The sequence below is a fragment of the Falco cherrug genome, chromosome 4 (genome assembly GCF_023634085.1).
Source record: "Falco cherrug isolate bFalChe1 chromosome 4, bFalChe1.pri, whole genome shotgun sequence".
NCBI classification, from domain to species: Eukaryota; Metazoa; Chordata; class Aves; order Falconiformes; family Falconidae; genus Falco; species Falco cherrug.
The window spans coordinates 79,894,151-79,912,597 of NC_073700.1; positions in this window are offsets into that span (position 1 = coordinate 79,894,151).

Here is an 18,447-nt window from a genome sequence, read left to right on the forward strand (position 1 = left end):
TTTAGGTCAGGAAAATGAAAGCAATCACAAACAAAAAAGAACTAATAGCAACAGTAGCATAAGGTCGTGTTTTCATTCACCCAGCTTTTCTTCTTATCAGTATTAATATTATGCATTCAATAAAGTGACATCATTCTGCTTCACTAATGAAGCCATGACTGTGTGAACTCTGTTATATAGGAATAACAATAATTCTGAGTAACATTTCTCAGGCAGTTCTTTTATTCAGTATTTTAAAGGAAAAGCTCTCTGATTATGGTGCAGATGTAACAAAAAGCATTTGATTTTAGTCTCCATCACCCCTCAATTAACAGAATATGCAGCAGACAGGGAATAATTGCACTTACTACTTTACTTCTCTGTTTTACGTTAATGCCATTGTAATAATTCTATTACTAGGATATATGGCTTTTTTAAATATGAAAAATATACAATATTCAAGCATAGAGACTCTTTATTGCTGAGAGAAAGATATTGTGGAGCAACAGAACTTTAATATGCCTTTGTGAGTTTATTTTGTATGTTTCAGAAAAGCCTTCAAACCACTCCAAAATTCAGCAAATGTGAGTTTATAATCCTGCATCTGTAAACTACTAGCTTGCTCTTTGAAAAGACTATTGCCTGCCTGGGCTCTGTGCTTTATGAAATTAAAGGAAAGCTTTTTTTTTTAATCAAAATCCGGAAGCGAGAAAGGATCAAATCCCAACTGAGCAAATACGGATTTTGCACTGTACTAAATAGATCTGGTCTGCCTTTCAGGAGAGAGATCTTCTGGATAACTAGCATAGAATTGCAGCTTCTGAATAAAGCCACAATTTTCGTAGTAAGACCTGTTAGTGAGTAACAGATGTACCCATGATGACTTTTGAACACCGGTTCTCCCCTTAGATTTGTGGATGGTTTTGGGTTTTTTTGGAAAACAGTATCAACAATAGGCAGCTGCCAGTCCTGACTTAACTATCACTGCTTTACCACAATTATATTAGCATTTAATTCAATGTATCAGTACAGTAACAAGTTCGCAATAAAAATATCTTCCAATACATACTGTAGACAACAGCTCTGAGGACATTTTTTCTTTTCCATACTAGAGGTTTATACAATTATCAGCTTAAGGTTTAATTGGATTTAACTAATTGGTAAACAGGATTTTTGTTCATTAGTTTTATACATCTATCAGTTCCTCATTTAATGTTTAATTTAAATTCAACATAAGCAACTGGATGGCTGAGATTTGTAAAAAAAAAAAAATCAGTGAAAAAACTTGACAAATTACAGCAATTTCTTCACTTAGGTATTTTTAGAGATGCCTATTATTAAATCTGATTACTTTTGCATACATATATAATCATATTATATATAATACACATTTCTAAGAGATCATCCTATGGATTTTTGTATTAACATGAAAAGAAATGCAAGAGCCCTTTAATTTAATATTTATCAAGTCTTACATATACTCCATACAAATCTGAGAAAAGAAACATAAAAATTTGAAAAATAGTATTTATATTAAAGAAAATGAAGGCATAAGAAACAAATAATTGTATTGCTATAAACTAGTCCCATGGTTTTACAAAAGAATATGGAAGACTGTTTAAATACTACAGTGACTCAGAAGAATAATTATGACTATGAATAAATGATCATTCACAAAGTATCAGTTAATTTTCTAGAACAGAAGTATTGCTATTAGAGATATGGGGTATTGAACCATAAACTGAGCCCACACATTTCCATAAAACCTACAGATAATGCAACACCATTTTGGTATTATTTTAGAGGGGTTTTCAAGTTTGTCTTTGCTGTATTTATAACCAGGAGCACTGGGAAATAAAAGACACTATGAAAGCATAGGTGGCACAAGTCTCTTTTATACAGTCTAAAACCTTCCTACTTAGTGCCGCAAGAATCGGTCTGTAAACTCAGATGTTCTGATTGTACCTCTGTCTGTGTTTTTTGTTAAAGTGCACATGCATTAGCAGAAAAGATGTTTTGCTGTAATGGATTATCAGCAACATAAACTGTCTAACCATTCCCACTCATCATTTTTCTGAAATTAAACAGTTCAAAGAAATATTCCCTTTCCAATAAATCTGTCTGTCTATGAGTTAACATACTAAGAGGAGATACTAATTCCTGTATACCATATATATATATATGTATATCTATGAAAAGAAACCTCACAGCAGTGACAATAGTGCTGGTGGTAATGGCAAAATATAAACAGACACATGAAAATTATGAAAAAATAAATAAGAAAAGTGTACAATTGGAAAATAAGAAACTATTTAGGCATAAAGTAGCAAAAGTAAAGATAGGAGAGATAAAACACATGTAAATAAGGGATATTAGAGACAATCAAGAAAAACACAGAAAAAAAAGAAACCCTCAAAAAACCCTGAAAACTATATTTTCTTAAAACCCTCTAATACTTTGGTGTCTTATAAATATGAACAGAGTTTTCATCTCACAGATGTCCAATTTTTTACTGTTTAATCATCTGTTCTCCACTACAATTGTCTCCTGCAAGTGCACTGGTAGGAAGGGAAGCAAGTGTTTGACTACCTTCCTTTATCTCTTGTCTTTGCACAGTGATTTGGCTATATGTTACTTGTGAGTCAAAAAGCTTTGAAATGCTTTTTCATAGCAATGAGATATCTTTTATACATCTGCTCAATTAATTTACTGGGATATCAAGGGTGTGGGATAAATGCCAGCATGGGCAAACCTCAGATTTTCCATCTCCTTTCTCTTATGTTCTTATAACTTCTCCTTTAGTCAATTGTTTCTAATCCTGAAGTACACAGAAATCAATTCTCAGTGTTTTCTGATGGACTTCCTGGTTAAAGACCAATTAATCCCTATAAAATTCTTACGATTAATTAGGAACCTATTCACTAGGCTTTTGCTGATGAAGTCTTAGATTCTGTTCAAAACCAGCTGTCTTCAGCTTCACTCAACTCTTTTAAAGAGATTTCCAGTTGCATATGGGTTTAGCATTTCTATAACTTCTGTTTTTAAGTGACAGTCTTCTCCACAGGGCAGCCCTCACAGGCAAGATATTTTACTATGGTCAAGACAGTGATAACGTTCATCTTTATCACCTGAAGATTAAGCAAATAAAAATTCCATGAGCTCATGCCATGTTCTCTTCTTGTGCAAGTCCATTGACAGTCATTTTGCTGCCCAGGTATCTCTGCTAGAGTAACTACTAGAACTACGGTTTAAATAGGAAGAGATGCATTCTGCTTAACTCTTACACTAGCTTAAGTCCCAAGTAATTCCACTGAAGTCAGTGGATTTGCTCTGAATTTAGTCCAGTCTAGCTGAAAGCAGAATTTGGCCCTTTGATTCCTGCTGTCATTACTCAATTGTTGGGAGATTTACTATATGGGGTATGCTCTGTGCAGCTAACACACTGCGGCATACTTGTTGATCCACTTACCAGCAGAGTAAGAGCTTTATATTTGACATAGCTGAAACTTCTGAGTAAAAATAGATTGTAGAAAATTCCCAGCTGAGCTCTAATATCAATTTTCAGAAAGCAAAAATACAGCTTTCCACCAAGCTAGGTGATTTGAAATAGAGGTAGTTTTGTGCACAATGTTTTGTAATGTACTGAATACTCTGTCGGCAACACTCTAAATGGATCACATGAAGATTTGATAGCAAACCTAAAAATTACTTTTGCTAAATGAGAAAGCAGGGGGGAAATCCAAACACCGTTGGATACTGCACAGCAGCAATATTCATCAGAATTCTCAGCAAACAGCCATTCTCAGTGACTTCCACACAGGTTTTCATAACACAAGAATTTGAGGGGGGATGAGAGAAGAAAGCACTTACCTAACTTATTACAAAAATATTTTAAATTGTCAAATTATTTGACAGGCTTTATGAATGAGAAAATAATGAGACAAATGGGAAACTTATATGAAAAATAGAGTAAGATAGTATGAAATATTATTATAACAACAGAAAAATCTTGATGACCACAACAATAACAACAAAAAAATTAGTGAGAATCTATACAGAAAAGGAAAGAAATTAGCGTAGTCCGGGATTAAATTTTCTCCAGTCTACAGTTTTCACCAAGATTACATATGTATGCCAGTCTTACTTCAAATATAGACAATGGGGATTTATTTCAATTACATTATTTTCCTTTTACAATATGGAAACATTTTAATCAGCGAGAAGGAAAATTACATTAAAAATATTAAATATGCTCTTGACATTTCTTAACAAAAGACACAGAAATTCACACATGATTCAGAGACAACCAGGAAATGCTTAGTATTATATTAAAGATAGAAACATGCATATATCACATTTACTTCTTCCTAACCTGTAGTTTGGATGTGAATCTTAACAGAAAGAAGAGAGACAGAAATTCTCTTGTGAACTGCAAAATTTTGGAAGTTAAGTGTGTGTGTGTATACTTATTCATATACATATATATTTATATGTAGTCACAATGTCCATCTTCTATTTTTTATTTATTATTATGCAAAATCACCACTTTGCTCCTTCAGCAATATTTGGTCTTTAAAACCCTAACTGTTCTGAAGCTGTTTCATGTTTGTTTTCAAAGACTTCTTGTAAAATATTGGTTGGTTGTGGGGGTTTTCTGACAGAAAAAATAAGAAACCACCTTTCCATTTGGGTTAGAACTGAGATGAAATGAGGAATGGCTGCCACCAAGCAGAAAATTTTCTCACTTTATGTGTGCCAGTTAATTACGACACTTCAGAGGCGCTTCTGAAAGGATAAGGCAAGCTGCATAAATTTAGCTGTAATCCAGGCAGGCAAAACTAATTTGCAGGGGATGGCCTTATCTAGCTGCTGCAGCTTTCTCAGAAAATTAACCTTGGATATTTGGGCCCAATTCAGAAAGTGTTTGATTTTTTTTCCTTTCCTGCTCAGCATAAGAGAATTTTAAATTCAATACAATACCTGACTTTTAAGAGGCACTATGAATGCTGTAGGCAGTTCAGAGTTATTACTGACAAGCAAAAATATATATTTATATACATACATATATGATTGCCCTTCATCCCCATTATCCTGCATTTTTGCATGTGCATCAGAGGGTTTATCACCATATGTATGGGGTGGGGGTAGGTGTCTTTGGATTAACAGAAGATGCAGCTCATTTTAATGTACTTAGAAAAATTCATCAAAGTTCATTGCAGAATAAGTCATGCATACTGACTTGTTCATTCCAGTGGAAATGAAGAAATCCCCATAAAAATAGAAGTTTAATGAAGTGTTGGAGTGAAGTCCTGCCTGTCATTCCAATTACCACTGATTTAGAATATTCCTTGATACACCACTACTATTAATTGCTCTTACTCAGCACAATTAAAAGTTTACCTTAGATTTCACCAGCTTCACCAGTTCATGGGTGAAAGATCTAATTAACAAATGTTGCCAAATCCACCTTAAAAGCTTCAGGCATAATATTAAGTATAAGAAGTGTTACTGGCTTCTTAACATTTTGCAGCCTACTTAGTTATGACTGCCTTTTATTTTACCTAATAGCTTTAATGAATTCACAGTATGACCCTCCCTTTGCCCAGCCACTAACCACTGTAGAAAACCAGGAAAGCATAACCCATTTAAAATTTTTTCTTCCATAATTTAACAGATTTGAAATCACTGGATGCTTTGGGGATAAGACAATTCTTAATATTTTTTTGGTCAAATCTGACCACATAAATATAGGACTAAGATTGTTTGGGGGGAAAAAGTATTTTAATATTTTTAGGTGGATTAATCTCATTTTTTCCTGTTTGCAGAGAAGTAGATATCTCCTTTACAGCTACTCTTTCCAGCCTAAGCTTGATGACTATAACAGGACTACAGAAAAGTAATAAATACCTTTTAGGTAATTTCACTGACTCCTGTCTTCACTGACAAGTCTCCTGCATTTAAGACAGCCACATTCATACTAAACTAACGTAACCTGTAGTTAAAGCCCATTAACTCTTTTAATGTTCAGCAGTATGTTAATCATTACAATCTTTTACATGCATGCTCAGTTGTCATTCTATTTTGATTAGGCCCTTGAAAATACAGCTAGTTTTCAAAAGGATCTGTACATCTTATGCACATAATTCTGAATATTCTGATCTGATGTAAAAAACTGCATGGCAATGCAATCTTCATTCTTGCTCTGAATTTTGCCAGGTTTTAACAACCAAGGGCTATTTACGATCAATGAAACACAGGCTAATTTAGCACTGCCCTTCTTCCCAGCCAGCTTCAGTATGCCCCAAGATACCTTTTATTCTTGCATTATGTCAGTATAATTTTATGTTAGTGTCAGGATAATGAATAGCTGTCACTTGATCCTGATTTTGGCCTTCAAAGCAATAGTAAGATTGCATGTAAATATAAATGCCAACATAACCATTCTATAATAAAAGATCTGTCTCTTCATTATTGTAATCATCACTGTCATCATTTATTTATTACTGCTTAATTTTTACCACTGAAAAAATTTACAATGTGCTAGCTACTAGCCATTCATGTAGGAAAGTCCAACTCTTGCCCAGTAAAGTTTGTATTCAAAGAGATATACAGTAGATGAAAGACAGGAAGGTGACACTTAAATATACAGTTAAATACAGACCTCTTAGGGAGTAGAATAGATGTTCACGTTTAGAAGTTCATCCTTCATACAAGTAAATATGAAAAGTAGTAAAACTGGTATAAAAAAATAGTCCATACAATTATCAACAGAGAGCATAAAATGAAAATTGACCATAGCATCTGACCAGTAAAGCACAGCAAACTTCCTACTTTGAAGGCAGTTTTTGCAATTATATTTTAAATTTCTCAATATGTAATATTGTTAAGGCAGAGTTTAAATTGCTTTCATTTCTAAAAGTATTCTTCCTCTCTGAAGTTTTATGTAATGTTAATCAATATATCTCTTGAATGTACAGATTTTTCACTCAAGGAAAATAGCACACAGAGCCAAGCTGCAAGAGTTAGAAAGATCTTGATCTTCAGAATTTTCTTGCTTCAGTCTTTATCAGATGCTCACAGAGTTACTGACTCAGTAGATGCCTTAATTTGCCGGGGTTTTATTATGTTAGAGGCAACAACGTAGAGCCAGATATTGAGTTGAAGTGGGAATATTGCTATCCAGCAGGATGCGGTAACTGGTTCATCACACATCCTTGAAAACTTCAACAGCAAAACATCAGTGTTAGCAACTACTCATATTTTACCCCTTCCCTATGTAAAGAGTAGTCAGGGTTTGTGAAATATTTTTTACTATATAGTCTGGTAACTATTATGGATAGGTGTAATAGGTGGATATTTCCAGATTTCTAGAATTTCATTGAAGCTAAAATAAGGACCTACACAAATGTCCATATTCAACACTAATTTACATGATTTTCCTTTCTGTAAAAATTCCTACTCTTTGCATGTACAATATGATCTTGAAAAATTTTTCTGTGTTGTTGAACATTACACATAAAATTGAGTTCAATAATACCAGGCATCTTCTAAGCTACATATGTAGACTTACGTGACAATCAACGGAAAGAAAGAAGCATCTCCGCTGGTATGTGTTCACCGAGACATATATCTTATAGTAGGTTTATGGCATGATTCGTCTTTTCTTTCACCACTAAGAAAAATTTGCAATTATACATTTATCATATAAACAACTGAAGTTTAGCAGATTAAATCATAGCCTAAATACTCTATCTTTGTAGTTTGTTATGTGTTGATACCCGAAGTGTTACTTATTTTTCTGTTAGCCTAGTCATGACTAGAACCACTAAAACCACTTGGAATGGTCAATACTTATGAATCTGAAACCCAGATGAAATAATTCCACAATATATAGTGAAGATTTACCCAGTCTAGCATGATCACAACTAATTATGGGGCTTCATTACTGGAGTCTTCAATAATCATGTTGGTGTTTTTATTCCTTATTGTGACTTCTCAACATGAAATGCATGACAATACCATAAAAGATCTAGTGTGATTGGACTGGTGTCACTACAACAAATAGGTTCAACTGATCTGATAGGCACTACATGTTAGAATTTGGAGCCACCAACATAGCATTTATCATTTTCTGAGAAAGGAGATTAACTAAAAAAATGCATGTGTACGAACCCCGAAAAACATGGGGACATGTCATTTGGCAAATTCAAAAATACAGCTGGAAATCACTGGGAAGTGCATCTAACGTAAGGAAAATTTATCTTAATGATGACTGCCCACAGAGAACATTAGGTTTGAAATATTTCCATTTTGTTGGTATTTCCATTTTCTTGAAGAGGTAGAAAGTCTCTATTGATGATTAACATCAAAATAGATTGCATTGTTTACACATACACTCAAAAATCTAGATGAAATGGTAATCTGTATGAAATGGCTTTGATTTAATACATTCAGGGGATTTTCAATGGTCTAAAGGGCAGAACTGGATTTAAAAAAAACTAACACTCAGCAAAGAGGAACATCAGGAACGTAACAATGGAAAATGATTTACTGTAGGCAGACAAGTTTGTACAAAGAGACCTCAGGGAGAGGAGAAGTTGTCCTATGATATAGGTCTGTGAAGATACCACTCACTACTTCAGGTCAGGGCAGACATCTTGAACATAAGATGCTGCCCAAACGGTCAGAGTTAGAAAAAGCAAAGTCAAAAAGGACACTGTGGTCAACTGGGTTAGAATAAACTGAGTGGTAATTCAGGGTATAGATGGAAAGCAGTCTATCAGGCTTGGCAACAAAAGTAGATGACATTTGGTGTAAGAGATCATTACAAATAATTCTAGATGCTTTTCAAGGAAGAAGCCAGATTATAGGAACAAACATTATAAAAGAGTGCAGAAATTAAGCACTGGTTCTTGGAAAAATCAGGAACCTGCAGCTGCAGCTTGTGCAAATTATTTTTATTGTACTGGTCTTATATACTTATTTTTTTCATATCAGGTATGCAATTCCTTCCAAAGTCCCTCTCTGTGCATCTTTGTCACGTGGACTTCCCACGAGGCAAACAGGGTATGAATGTGTGCCTGGCATATATTTAACCAATAAGCCAACAAATAACAATTGATTTTATTCTTCATCTCTAATGTTTTGGGTTTTTTTCTAATGGCACAAAGAAGCAAACTGAATAAAGCATCTAGGTGTTCTTCTTCATTCTAATTTTCCTTCTTCCTTCATTTCTTTTTCAGGATTGCAATATTGAGAACTGCCAATAGTGTATTCATTCCCTGAATAAATGACCGATCAGTATTTATCAGAAAGAATATGAAAAAACCCAAGCTTTCCTTTTTCATTCCAATAATTACAAATTCAGCCATCATTTCCAGTTATATTTTCCTTTCAGATTAGGTCTATTCTATTTCCAGCAAATCCTTTACACACATGTTTAGCATTCACTCTTTTCTATCATTCAAATAGACTAGTGTGTGGTTAAGGCAGTTTTGCTAATGAGATGTCAAAACACCAAGTGGTTATTTTTTAATTTAGCCCAAGGTAGAATGCTGTAGTTTAGAGCCAGTGATCCATTGCTAAATTCAATTTCCCAACTGTTTAATTAATTTATGTATACAATTTAATGATATTTGATATGCACATTCAAGATATAGCATGCTTATCCATTTATAAATAAAATCCTGAATAGGTTACTAAAAATTACTAAAAACATTTTTTTCTTTTATGGAAGTATTCCATCAACTATTTTTTAGATTCAATTTTTCATTTCATCCATTATACTGAGTTTCCCAGAAGATCTAAAAAACTTTACTACCATTTCTAAGAAAAATTGAAAAAGGTAACAACTTTTTTAAATCTCTTTTTTTGTTTTTAGTTTGGGTTGAAATAAGACATGTTGTAGTCATTAGAAAGTGTCATCAGGATACTGGAAAATCAACAGAAAGCAACCTGTGTGTTCATTATATTAGGCATATAAGGCATTCTAAGAATAACTGTGCTATGTATTACAGTCTCATGAAAAGCTTTGGTTCTGGGCTCTAGGACAATGAAGGCAAGTCATGTTTTTGTATTGGACTAACCACAAACAAAATAATGAATAATGGGAGGAAATTCCACGCCAATCCATATGCTAGAAAATAAAATCACATGCAGTTATAAAAGTAACAAAAGGATCAGAGAAGAGCTGGTTTTATGGGTAAAGTATTTGTTATGTCCTAGGAGTGCAACCTTTACCATGAAATATAGGTTGTTTTAATAAAGGCTCTCCCTAAACACATGACTCCAGTGTTGTGCATGCATCTTATACTAGACAGTTTGTACTACAGAACTTACTTTTTGGGTAGATCCAGAGCCCAGAGGAAGAAGCAAACAAATCATAAATGTCACCTTCTGACTATAGTGGAAGAGAAGATTAAGTTCTCAAGTGGGTTGCAATCTAACATTTTACCTACAAGGTCCTGCCTTCCCTTTTCCAGAAAAGGAAGCCAAAATTGCCAGGGAACAACCTGGAAGTATGATTTCTACAGACTTCCTGGATATAAAATTAATAATTAGAACTATTCAAAGAAGGAAATGCTGACTGAATTTGTCTGTTTTGGCTGAGTTCCACACAACAATTTGGCTACTGTTGTTGCACACAGCAACAAAGTCAAATCTCAAATATCGAGCTGGAGCAGCACAGCCTATTCGGTGCTAACCCAGGACCTTACACCACTTTAACAGGCATCAAGAAGGGCACATTCCAATCACATGCCCTTTTGTGAGTTATATCTAAGCGACTTTACAAGTCACAGAGACTTGGTCAAGTTTTACCCTAAAAACATTGGCTAAAAATATTAATTGCAGAGTCAATCAACTGCATTATTCTTCATTTCTTGGTCCGCACTGTATATCTACATTGTGACGTGTCTTAGGGATTTTCTGTTACTAATGCCTGTTCAACTGTTCAATGAAGGAACAATGTAAGATAAAGCTGATTTGAAGTGGGATTCACCTCACCTAGCTTTAGACATTTAAAAGTTAGACATCTAAGTCTGAACTGGAGAGAAATAGGCACCTCTAGAGAGCAATTCATTTGACCTATTCCAGATGCCTATTTTAGTCAGAGATGAATCACCCTCTGGAGATGCCTAGATTTCTCTCTTGACTATAAAGGCAGCCTAGGGCAAGCAGTTCAGTGCTAGACTTCTGACTTTCAGACATGTAATTTAGAAGAGATATATCCCACTCACTGTAGTGGTGAGGTTCAGTTTCCACACTTAATCACTCATGCTGTTTCCAGATTCATAAAATACCCAAGAACTCATTTCTAAGTATTCCTCGTTTGCTCTTTTGAATTTCTATTTTGGGATGTTGGTTTCTTCTCAAGCACTTATTGCCTTTAATTTTCATTCTCTTTCTCATTAAAATATTCACTCATAGCAAGTTCATTGTAACCTCTCTATATTTCACCTTCCAAAACAGATGCCTCAGTGATAACAGCCAGAACACATTATAAAATTACTATGCTTCATCCAGCTGTTAATCTTTCTTAAGATTTTCTTTTCACTTCTGAGATATCTGAAGCCTCACTTTTCAGGCCTCTATAATGGAAATAAATTAATGGTCTTTCTCTGTTTAGTCACTGATTTAATAAGATTATTTGTTCAGAATTGTATATGATATGAAAAAAATCCATATAACTGATCCTAAACATTCAGAAAACCAGAACTAGTGCTTGAATTGGATTTAAATTTCTTCTGATCTAGAGGCTTGACATTCTTCTCAAACTGATTTTATACTAGCGTAACTCCATTGACTTCAGTAAAATCTTTACAGACATAACAAAAGTGAGATAAAAAATAATCCTAGGCTTTTGCTAAAAAGGAAATGTTGCAGATGTTTAAATTAATTATTTATCTGTATATCCCTAATTAAAAAATAATTAAATCATTTCATTAAAGAGTATTTATATTTGATTCCAAAACTGGAGACATTTCAACAGTTACTTGCTAATAGTAACACAGATTTGCAATGTTTTTTTCTCTGACCACTGGAAAAAGTCTTAGCTAATCAGCTGTTTCACAGAGCTGTTAATTGACACAAACGGCTGCTTATGTTCCCTCAGCATTTAAATGCAAGTTTTTTAAGAAGCATCCAACATGTCTTGAAAATCTTACACAAATCATGAGTTCTTTCAGTAAAATATATATCCATATATTTTAAAATCACTTCAGTAATTGTAAAAGTCTTATAATACAGACTGAGTTCAATCAGCATAAAAATAATTTGACAGCCTCACACATTGCTGAGTAAATGAGGTGTAACCTTGGATGTGAAACTTAAGGGGCTGGTGATTTCTTTAGACTGTATTACAGAATTTATGACACTTCCTGTGGGACAGGGAAATGGTTCAGGAAATATCCCATCTCCCACAGGCACAGAACTTTTTTTCTTTTTTATGCTTAGATTATTAGCATGAGCAGGTGTTTCTCATTCTGTGTGTCAGTACTGCAATAAGAAAAGTAAAGTTTGAGTGAGGGAGTAAACGCTGGAAATGTTTTTCAATAGCATATGTACACTTGACTGTGTCTACCAGTGTCTACTATTTCATGTCCTATTGGTTGTATTACAGGCTGAATCTTACAAGTGCTGAACACTTTGCAAGTACAGATGACTTTTCCTGTCTATGGACTTCCAAGATCTGCAGCAAAAGTTGATTGCCATTAATGGGAATCTTTCCCATGACTTCACAACTTTTCTCTTTGGAAGCATTTTAGTGCTTGAAACAAGCACTTAGCAGCTGGAAGAGCAAGAGTTTCCATCACTTGGCAGGAAGCTGTTAATGCTGGGTTTGGCCCTTATTTTCTATTCAGAAAAAGGGAAAGGAAAGAGGGAAGCATGCCCACTATGCCCCCAGCTAACAGACATGTTTTAAAAGAGCCCAGAAAAACATTTCATGCACATGCTAACCTTTTAGTATACGTTAAACATCTTCTGTTCAGGCATATATTTACCTAAATTTTTGCTTTTTTAAAAAATTCCTAAATGCAGTTCTCAATGAAATGTAAGCAGGAAAGAGGCGGCAGGAGGATGGAAGAAAAAAATAAAAAAGCCTTCATTCAGCACTGGTAGGTTGTAGGCAGCCTCACCCCAGGAAGTTGTAGAAGCTGAAAGTTTTACACTGGAGCTTTATTAGGCATCTCTTGTCCAGTTATATATAGATCCTGGGCCAGATGGTTTGAGCAGTGTAACTATTTTGTATAGTAAAATGTAATGTAACTCAGCTCAAGGCCCAGTCTAGTAATTTGTAAATGTGAGGACACTCAGCACAACTATAATAACTAAAGTTAAAAATTTGAAAATATTTAGTTTACAACACGTTAAACAGTGCTAATCTTTCTGAACAAGTCTGCAGAAGAGCTTAATCTGGTTGCATTAGTTCAGATCAGTTTTCTTAAGTGTAACTATGCAGACAAAGACCAAAAATGAAAGAAATAAAAAATTCCAGTTCAGGGGAAAAGGAATGAGGAAGCTATTCAGAAACTAGAAAGAGAGCAGATGTACAAATAGTGTTGTGACAGTGACAAAATTAAGCAGTATTTTTGAACTGTTGCATGTTCATTTATTAGTAGAAGTGGAAAGAAAAATCTAAAAAGACTTGTCATTGCTTCAGCTTGCCATTTTAAACATAATAATTGCACAGTAATTTACCACTGTCTCACAATTAAAAGTGAATCAAAGTGATTTTATACTCTGAACATAAACATGTCAGAATTTTACATCAAGCAATACCTTTTTCATTAGTTGGAAGCAGATGTTGACAGCAAGCTCAGTAACGGAAACTTACCTAAGATAAATGCACTAAAAGAACACAAAAAATATGAGATTACTATCACCAAATATATTATTTCTATCAATTTATCATTTTATGGCATTTCTTGCTTCTATTTTATCACAACATTTCAAGTTTGATAAGTCAAGGAACAAAATGCCTGCTTACAGCTCCTTATCCCAACAAAAGTTTTTTGAGGCTTCCAGACAGATCTTAGACTAGTGTTTATTACTTTATTGTCAACTTGCACGTTTTACTTACATGTTTATGTTACCATATCCCTTAGAATCCTAGAAGGTGTTACCCAAGTGAAAAAGTAGTCCTAAAAATTTAGAAAACAGGAAAAGAGAGAGAGAGACAGACAGACAGACAGAGTGTGTGTGTGTCTGTGTGTGTGTGTCTGTCTGTGTGTCTGTCTGTGTGTCTGTCTGTGTGTCTGTCTGTGTGTGCCTACACATTAGACCATGCCAGGCCAACATCCCAGAAAGCAAGATTTCCATACTAACAATGTTTTCCTTCACAGTTAGTTTATACACTACATATAGGCCTGACATGAATTATGTTTAGAAATACTAAAATCAAATGGCAGTCCTGACTCCAAACTAAGATAAGGGTGCAATAGTTCACTCAAGACGTTCTGTACAACTACACAACTAGTCTGCACTTACTCTTTATTGTGATTTTACACAAATCTGGTGAGTCATGCAATATACTTTCCCTTTCCAAAAATTATAGGAGGCAGATGGTATCTTCTTTACCCTCCCCCAAAGATAAGTACCTCTGTGCAGAGAACACATAAGAACAGAAGTACTAAGCATTTGTAACTGTAAGTATAGTCAATATATATAATTAGCATTTAAAAGTGCTGCACTGCAAGGTAAAATTAAGGGTTAGCTTGCAGGTAAGATCCTGCTCTGATGCCTCTTCATACCACCTTGGTACAACTTCCTGGTGGGATGTCTCGTTCAAGTTCCACATCCTTATTCAGCTCACCTCTTCCCCAACTCGTGCCCCATCTACTCAAGACCTGCTGTAGATGCATTACTCAGTGGCATTATGGAAAAATAGGCCCAGCCATCTCAATTTGGACATCATATTATTCTGTGCAATGCCATTTCCTTTTCTTAGGAGGAGGGTATGAAAATACATCCATTGCTATTTGTGCAACAATTCTGGGTTATGTTAGTAAGCAGTGCCCATGAAGAAACTAATTTTGTGTTCAGTGCTGATCTGCTGTGTAATAAAAAAGGCTAGAAACTTCACACTGACTGTTGAAAATGCAGAAGAAAAACAATAGCTACACTTACAGTGAGCCTCAGTTCCTCTACATACTGAAGGATGCAGAGTGTCTAGTTGGAGTGGGGGAAAGGTAAAAACCATAAGGTAGGGGACAGAAACTGGGCTGAGAAAAGTAGGAGGGTATAGAGTAACACGGTGGAGGCAGGTAGGGTTGGGGTCTGCAGATGTATTATATTCAGCATCAGAGAATAAATAACACAGAGTAGGGGGGTTATAAAGTGGGACACAAGCATCTTGCTATATACACAAGCAGTGCAATGTACTTCTGAAAGCTGCTGCTGCAGTTTCCTAGTCAAACTGAGCCTGGGGTTTCTTTTCAAGGTATAAGTGTTTTTGATGGCTTGTAAGTACATAGCAAGGACTTAAGAGCTATTCTGAACAAATGCATCTAAAAGCATGTATGTATGCAATGTCATAGGTGCAAGGGATTGTAAAAGGTATTAACAGTCCCTCCCCATGGGTAAGAATTAGCTTATATACTGAATAAATCAGGGGACTTTTGAGGATAAAACCTGTAAAATCTCATAAATAAAAGCTGTATTAAAATCACCCGCTAAAGTTACCTTAAATCTGTTATTTCTAAACTCCTGAATGCCTAACTCAGCATTCTTAATTAATGTTTCCTATATGGCCTTCATAAAAATTCACTGTTATTAGCTATAACAAACCAAACACAGTAATACATTTCAGTTTTCTTTTAGTCATATAAGGGCAAATACATTTCAAAATGTCTGTTTACAGGATAGATAAAGTACAAAGTTTAAATATCAATGATTTTTCATGTTTTTATGAAAATTTTTGATGGGTGAGTGGGGTATGAAGTGAGAAAGAGAATGAATTCTTTTTTTCTCTATAGAAGAAATAAAATCAAGCATTTTCCTAACACAAAGTAACACAAACACTCCTTAAATTCCTAAAACTGGAAAGTAAGTATCCTGAACACACACACAAAAATTGTCTACATCTATAAATGAAAAAGAAGAAAGAAGAGTGAAATGAGATGTGACTGCTTCTAAGCACAGGGATTTTTAGGCAATACATTCATTTTCTGTAGTTGTCAGAGAAGCAAATGTTCCAGAAATATGGGAGTAGAAAAATTATCCATCAACTCTTGGTGAAACAAGACCTAGCTAGAGATGAGATTCAATGAAGTCATATTTTGACAGTGTGGGCAAGGTCATATTGCTTTGCAGTTTCAATAGCCAAGCTGGGCAGCTTGCCTTCTCTTTTGCCCAACATATTAAGCATTTATCATTCAAATTTGTTTAAACTTCTCACTGTGACTGAATGATATGTTAGTACAGAGATGCATTTAGAAGCAACAGCACTGGCCAGAACTTTCTCATACGTCTGTGGGTTTTGCTGGTGGGAGATGCTCATGAAATAAAAACATGCATGAGAAATTACAGTTCTAACAACTTTAAAATGATTGGAATAAGGAATATGGTCAGCACTCTCAAATTTAAATAGCTTGGCTTTTACAAAAGCATTTTTCCAATTGAAATTTTTTACTTAAATACTTTTATTTGAGTTTAGGCATCAAATTAAAATCTTCAAGCAAAAATTGAAGGTATCCTTTCTGTTTGAAGTTAAATGTTTCTTGAAATTCCATTTCAAGAAAAATACTTAGATGTCTCTCTCCACTTAATATTATTTTCTATGTTTTCCCAAAATAATATTATTTAGCATGTGGCCTAAGCTCCAGCTTCCAATAACTTTTCGAGAATATTATACATTATAAACCTTTTCATTAAATATGACCTGTATAGATAAAATTTTACCAATAAGTGAATAATAAATGTAAAACCAAAAGACTTCTTAATTCATTTTGAAACTATGAAAATAAAATACTATTTACATTCCAAAGGACAGATTTCTGTACCAAGTTCTCATTGTGGTAACAGAGAGCTGCATCCTTACTGTCCCTTTTTGTAGCAGGCCTCTGGCAGCATTCTCTTTATCCTGCTGGTGACTGCTGCTGCAGGGATACTAGCTCTGCTTACTCCTCATCATAGTTTCCATGGGGAAGAAGTGAGATCAGATGCATAGCATTCGCATGCACTTATTGCATTTATTACTTATGCAAGGCAATATCAGGTCATGTAGCACCGTATTTTAAGTAGCTGTATAAATCCTCTTGCAATGGGTGTTTTTTTACAAATAGGACTAAACTCAGCTAGTAGATTTTTAGATTCTGGTTTTTCAGCCTCTGAAAATTTCAACTGCAAACAAAATGTACTTCAAACTTTACAGCCATTATTGCTTGAATATGTTTCAGTTACTTATTAGTTTATTGAAGCACTGAAACTCCTGATTTAAGTCAAGTAATTGCACTCAGAACAAAGCTGTTGTAGCATTCAAGTATGGATTACTCTCATGAGCAAGGATTACAACATTCAGCCTTTACAAATTAGCACATTTCTGGTCTCAGGTCTTTGCACTGTTGAAATATAAAGATAAATTCTTCTCAGAAATAAGGAAATATACTTGCCTGAACAGAGCTATATTGTTTTAGCATGTATTTGATAGCTGTGAATAATATTAATTCTCACTGGCAACGCTAGACACAGTGTATGCTTCATAAGGCCTGCTGTGGTATGAAAGGTGATTTAAATAGGATCACCCAGAGGCTGATAACTTCATGGGTGAGATTAGCAGCTGTTAAACCCACAACTGATACCCAAACTGCACTTTCTTTTTATGCCCTTAGAATGAAAATGTTTCATTTTATTTCTCCTGAATTAGAAATAGCAATGGAGACATATTGTCAATTCTCTTCCTTCCAGATAACTTTTTCACAAGGTGAAAGGATGTTTATGCAAATGCAAATAAAGACATAATTATTATAGCATTCACTCAGAAAATAATGCATGGCATTGAATTAGAGAATTCAAAAGGTTGATGCTAATGCATATGCCTAAGATAGGAAGAGTAAATGCTACTTTTTATGAAATTTTTCCTAGAAAATAAAATAGCAACTTAATTTAGGTCATTAAAGAACAACAGTGTAGGTAGGACATATACAATCTGTGAGATCCAGTGAAACCTGCAGACAGCCTTTCTGTTTCTGTCTGAAGATAAAGTCATTTCAAATTCCTTGATGCATTCCAAAGACAGAATATAGAAATTTTAAACAAATCTCATGCATTAGAGAGCTGTGAATAAAACAAACAAGTTTTATGCTTTAAAGCAGTATTTTCTGGTTAATTTTTTTTTCTTTCTGGAAAGCAAAAAAAAAAAATTATTTTCCCTGTATTATGTTTTAATAGCCACTACCCCAGCCTTCTCATACTGTTTCAGGCCTTAATACACATGAAATATCTAGATTTTCCTGAATACAAACTGGAATA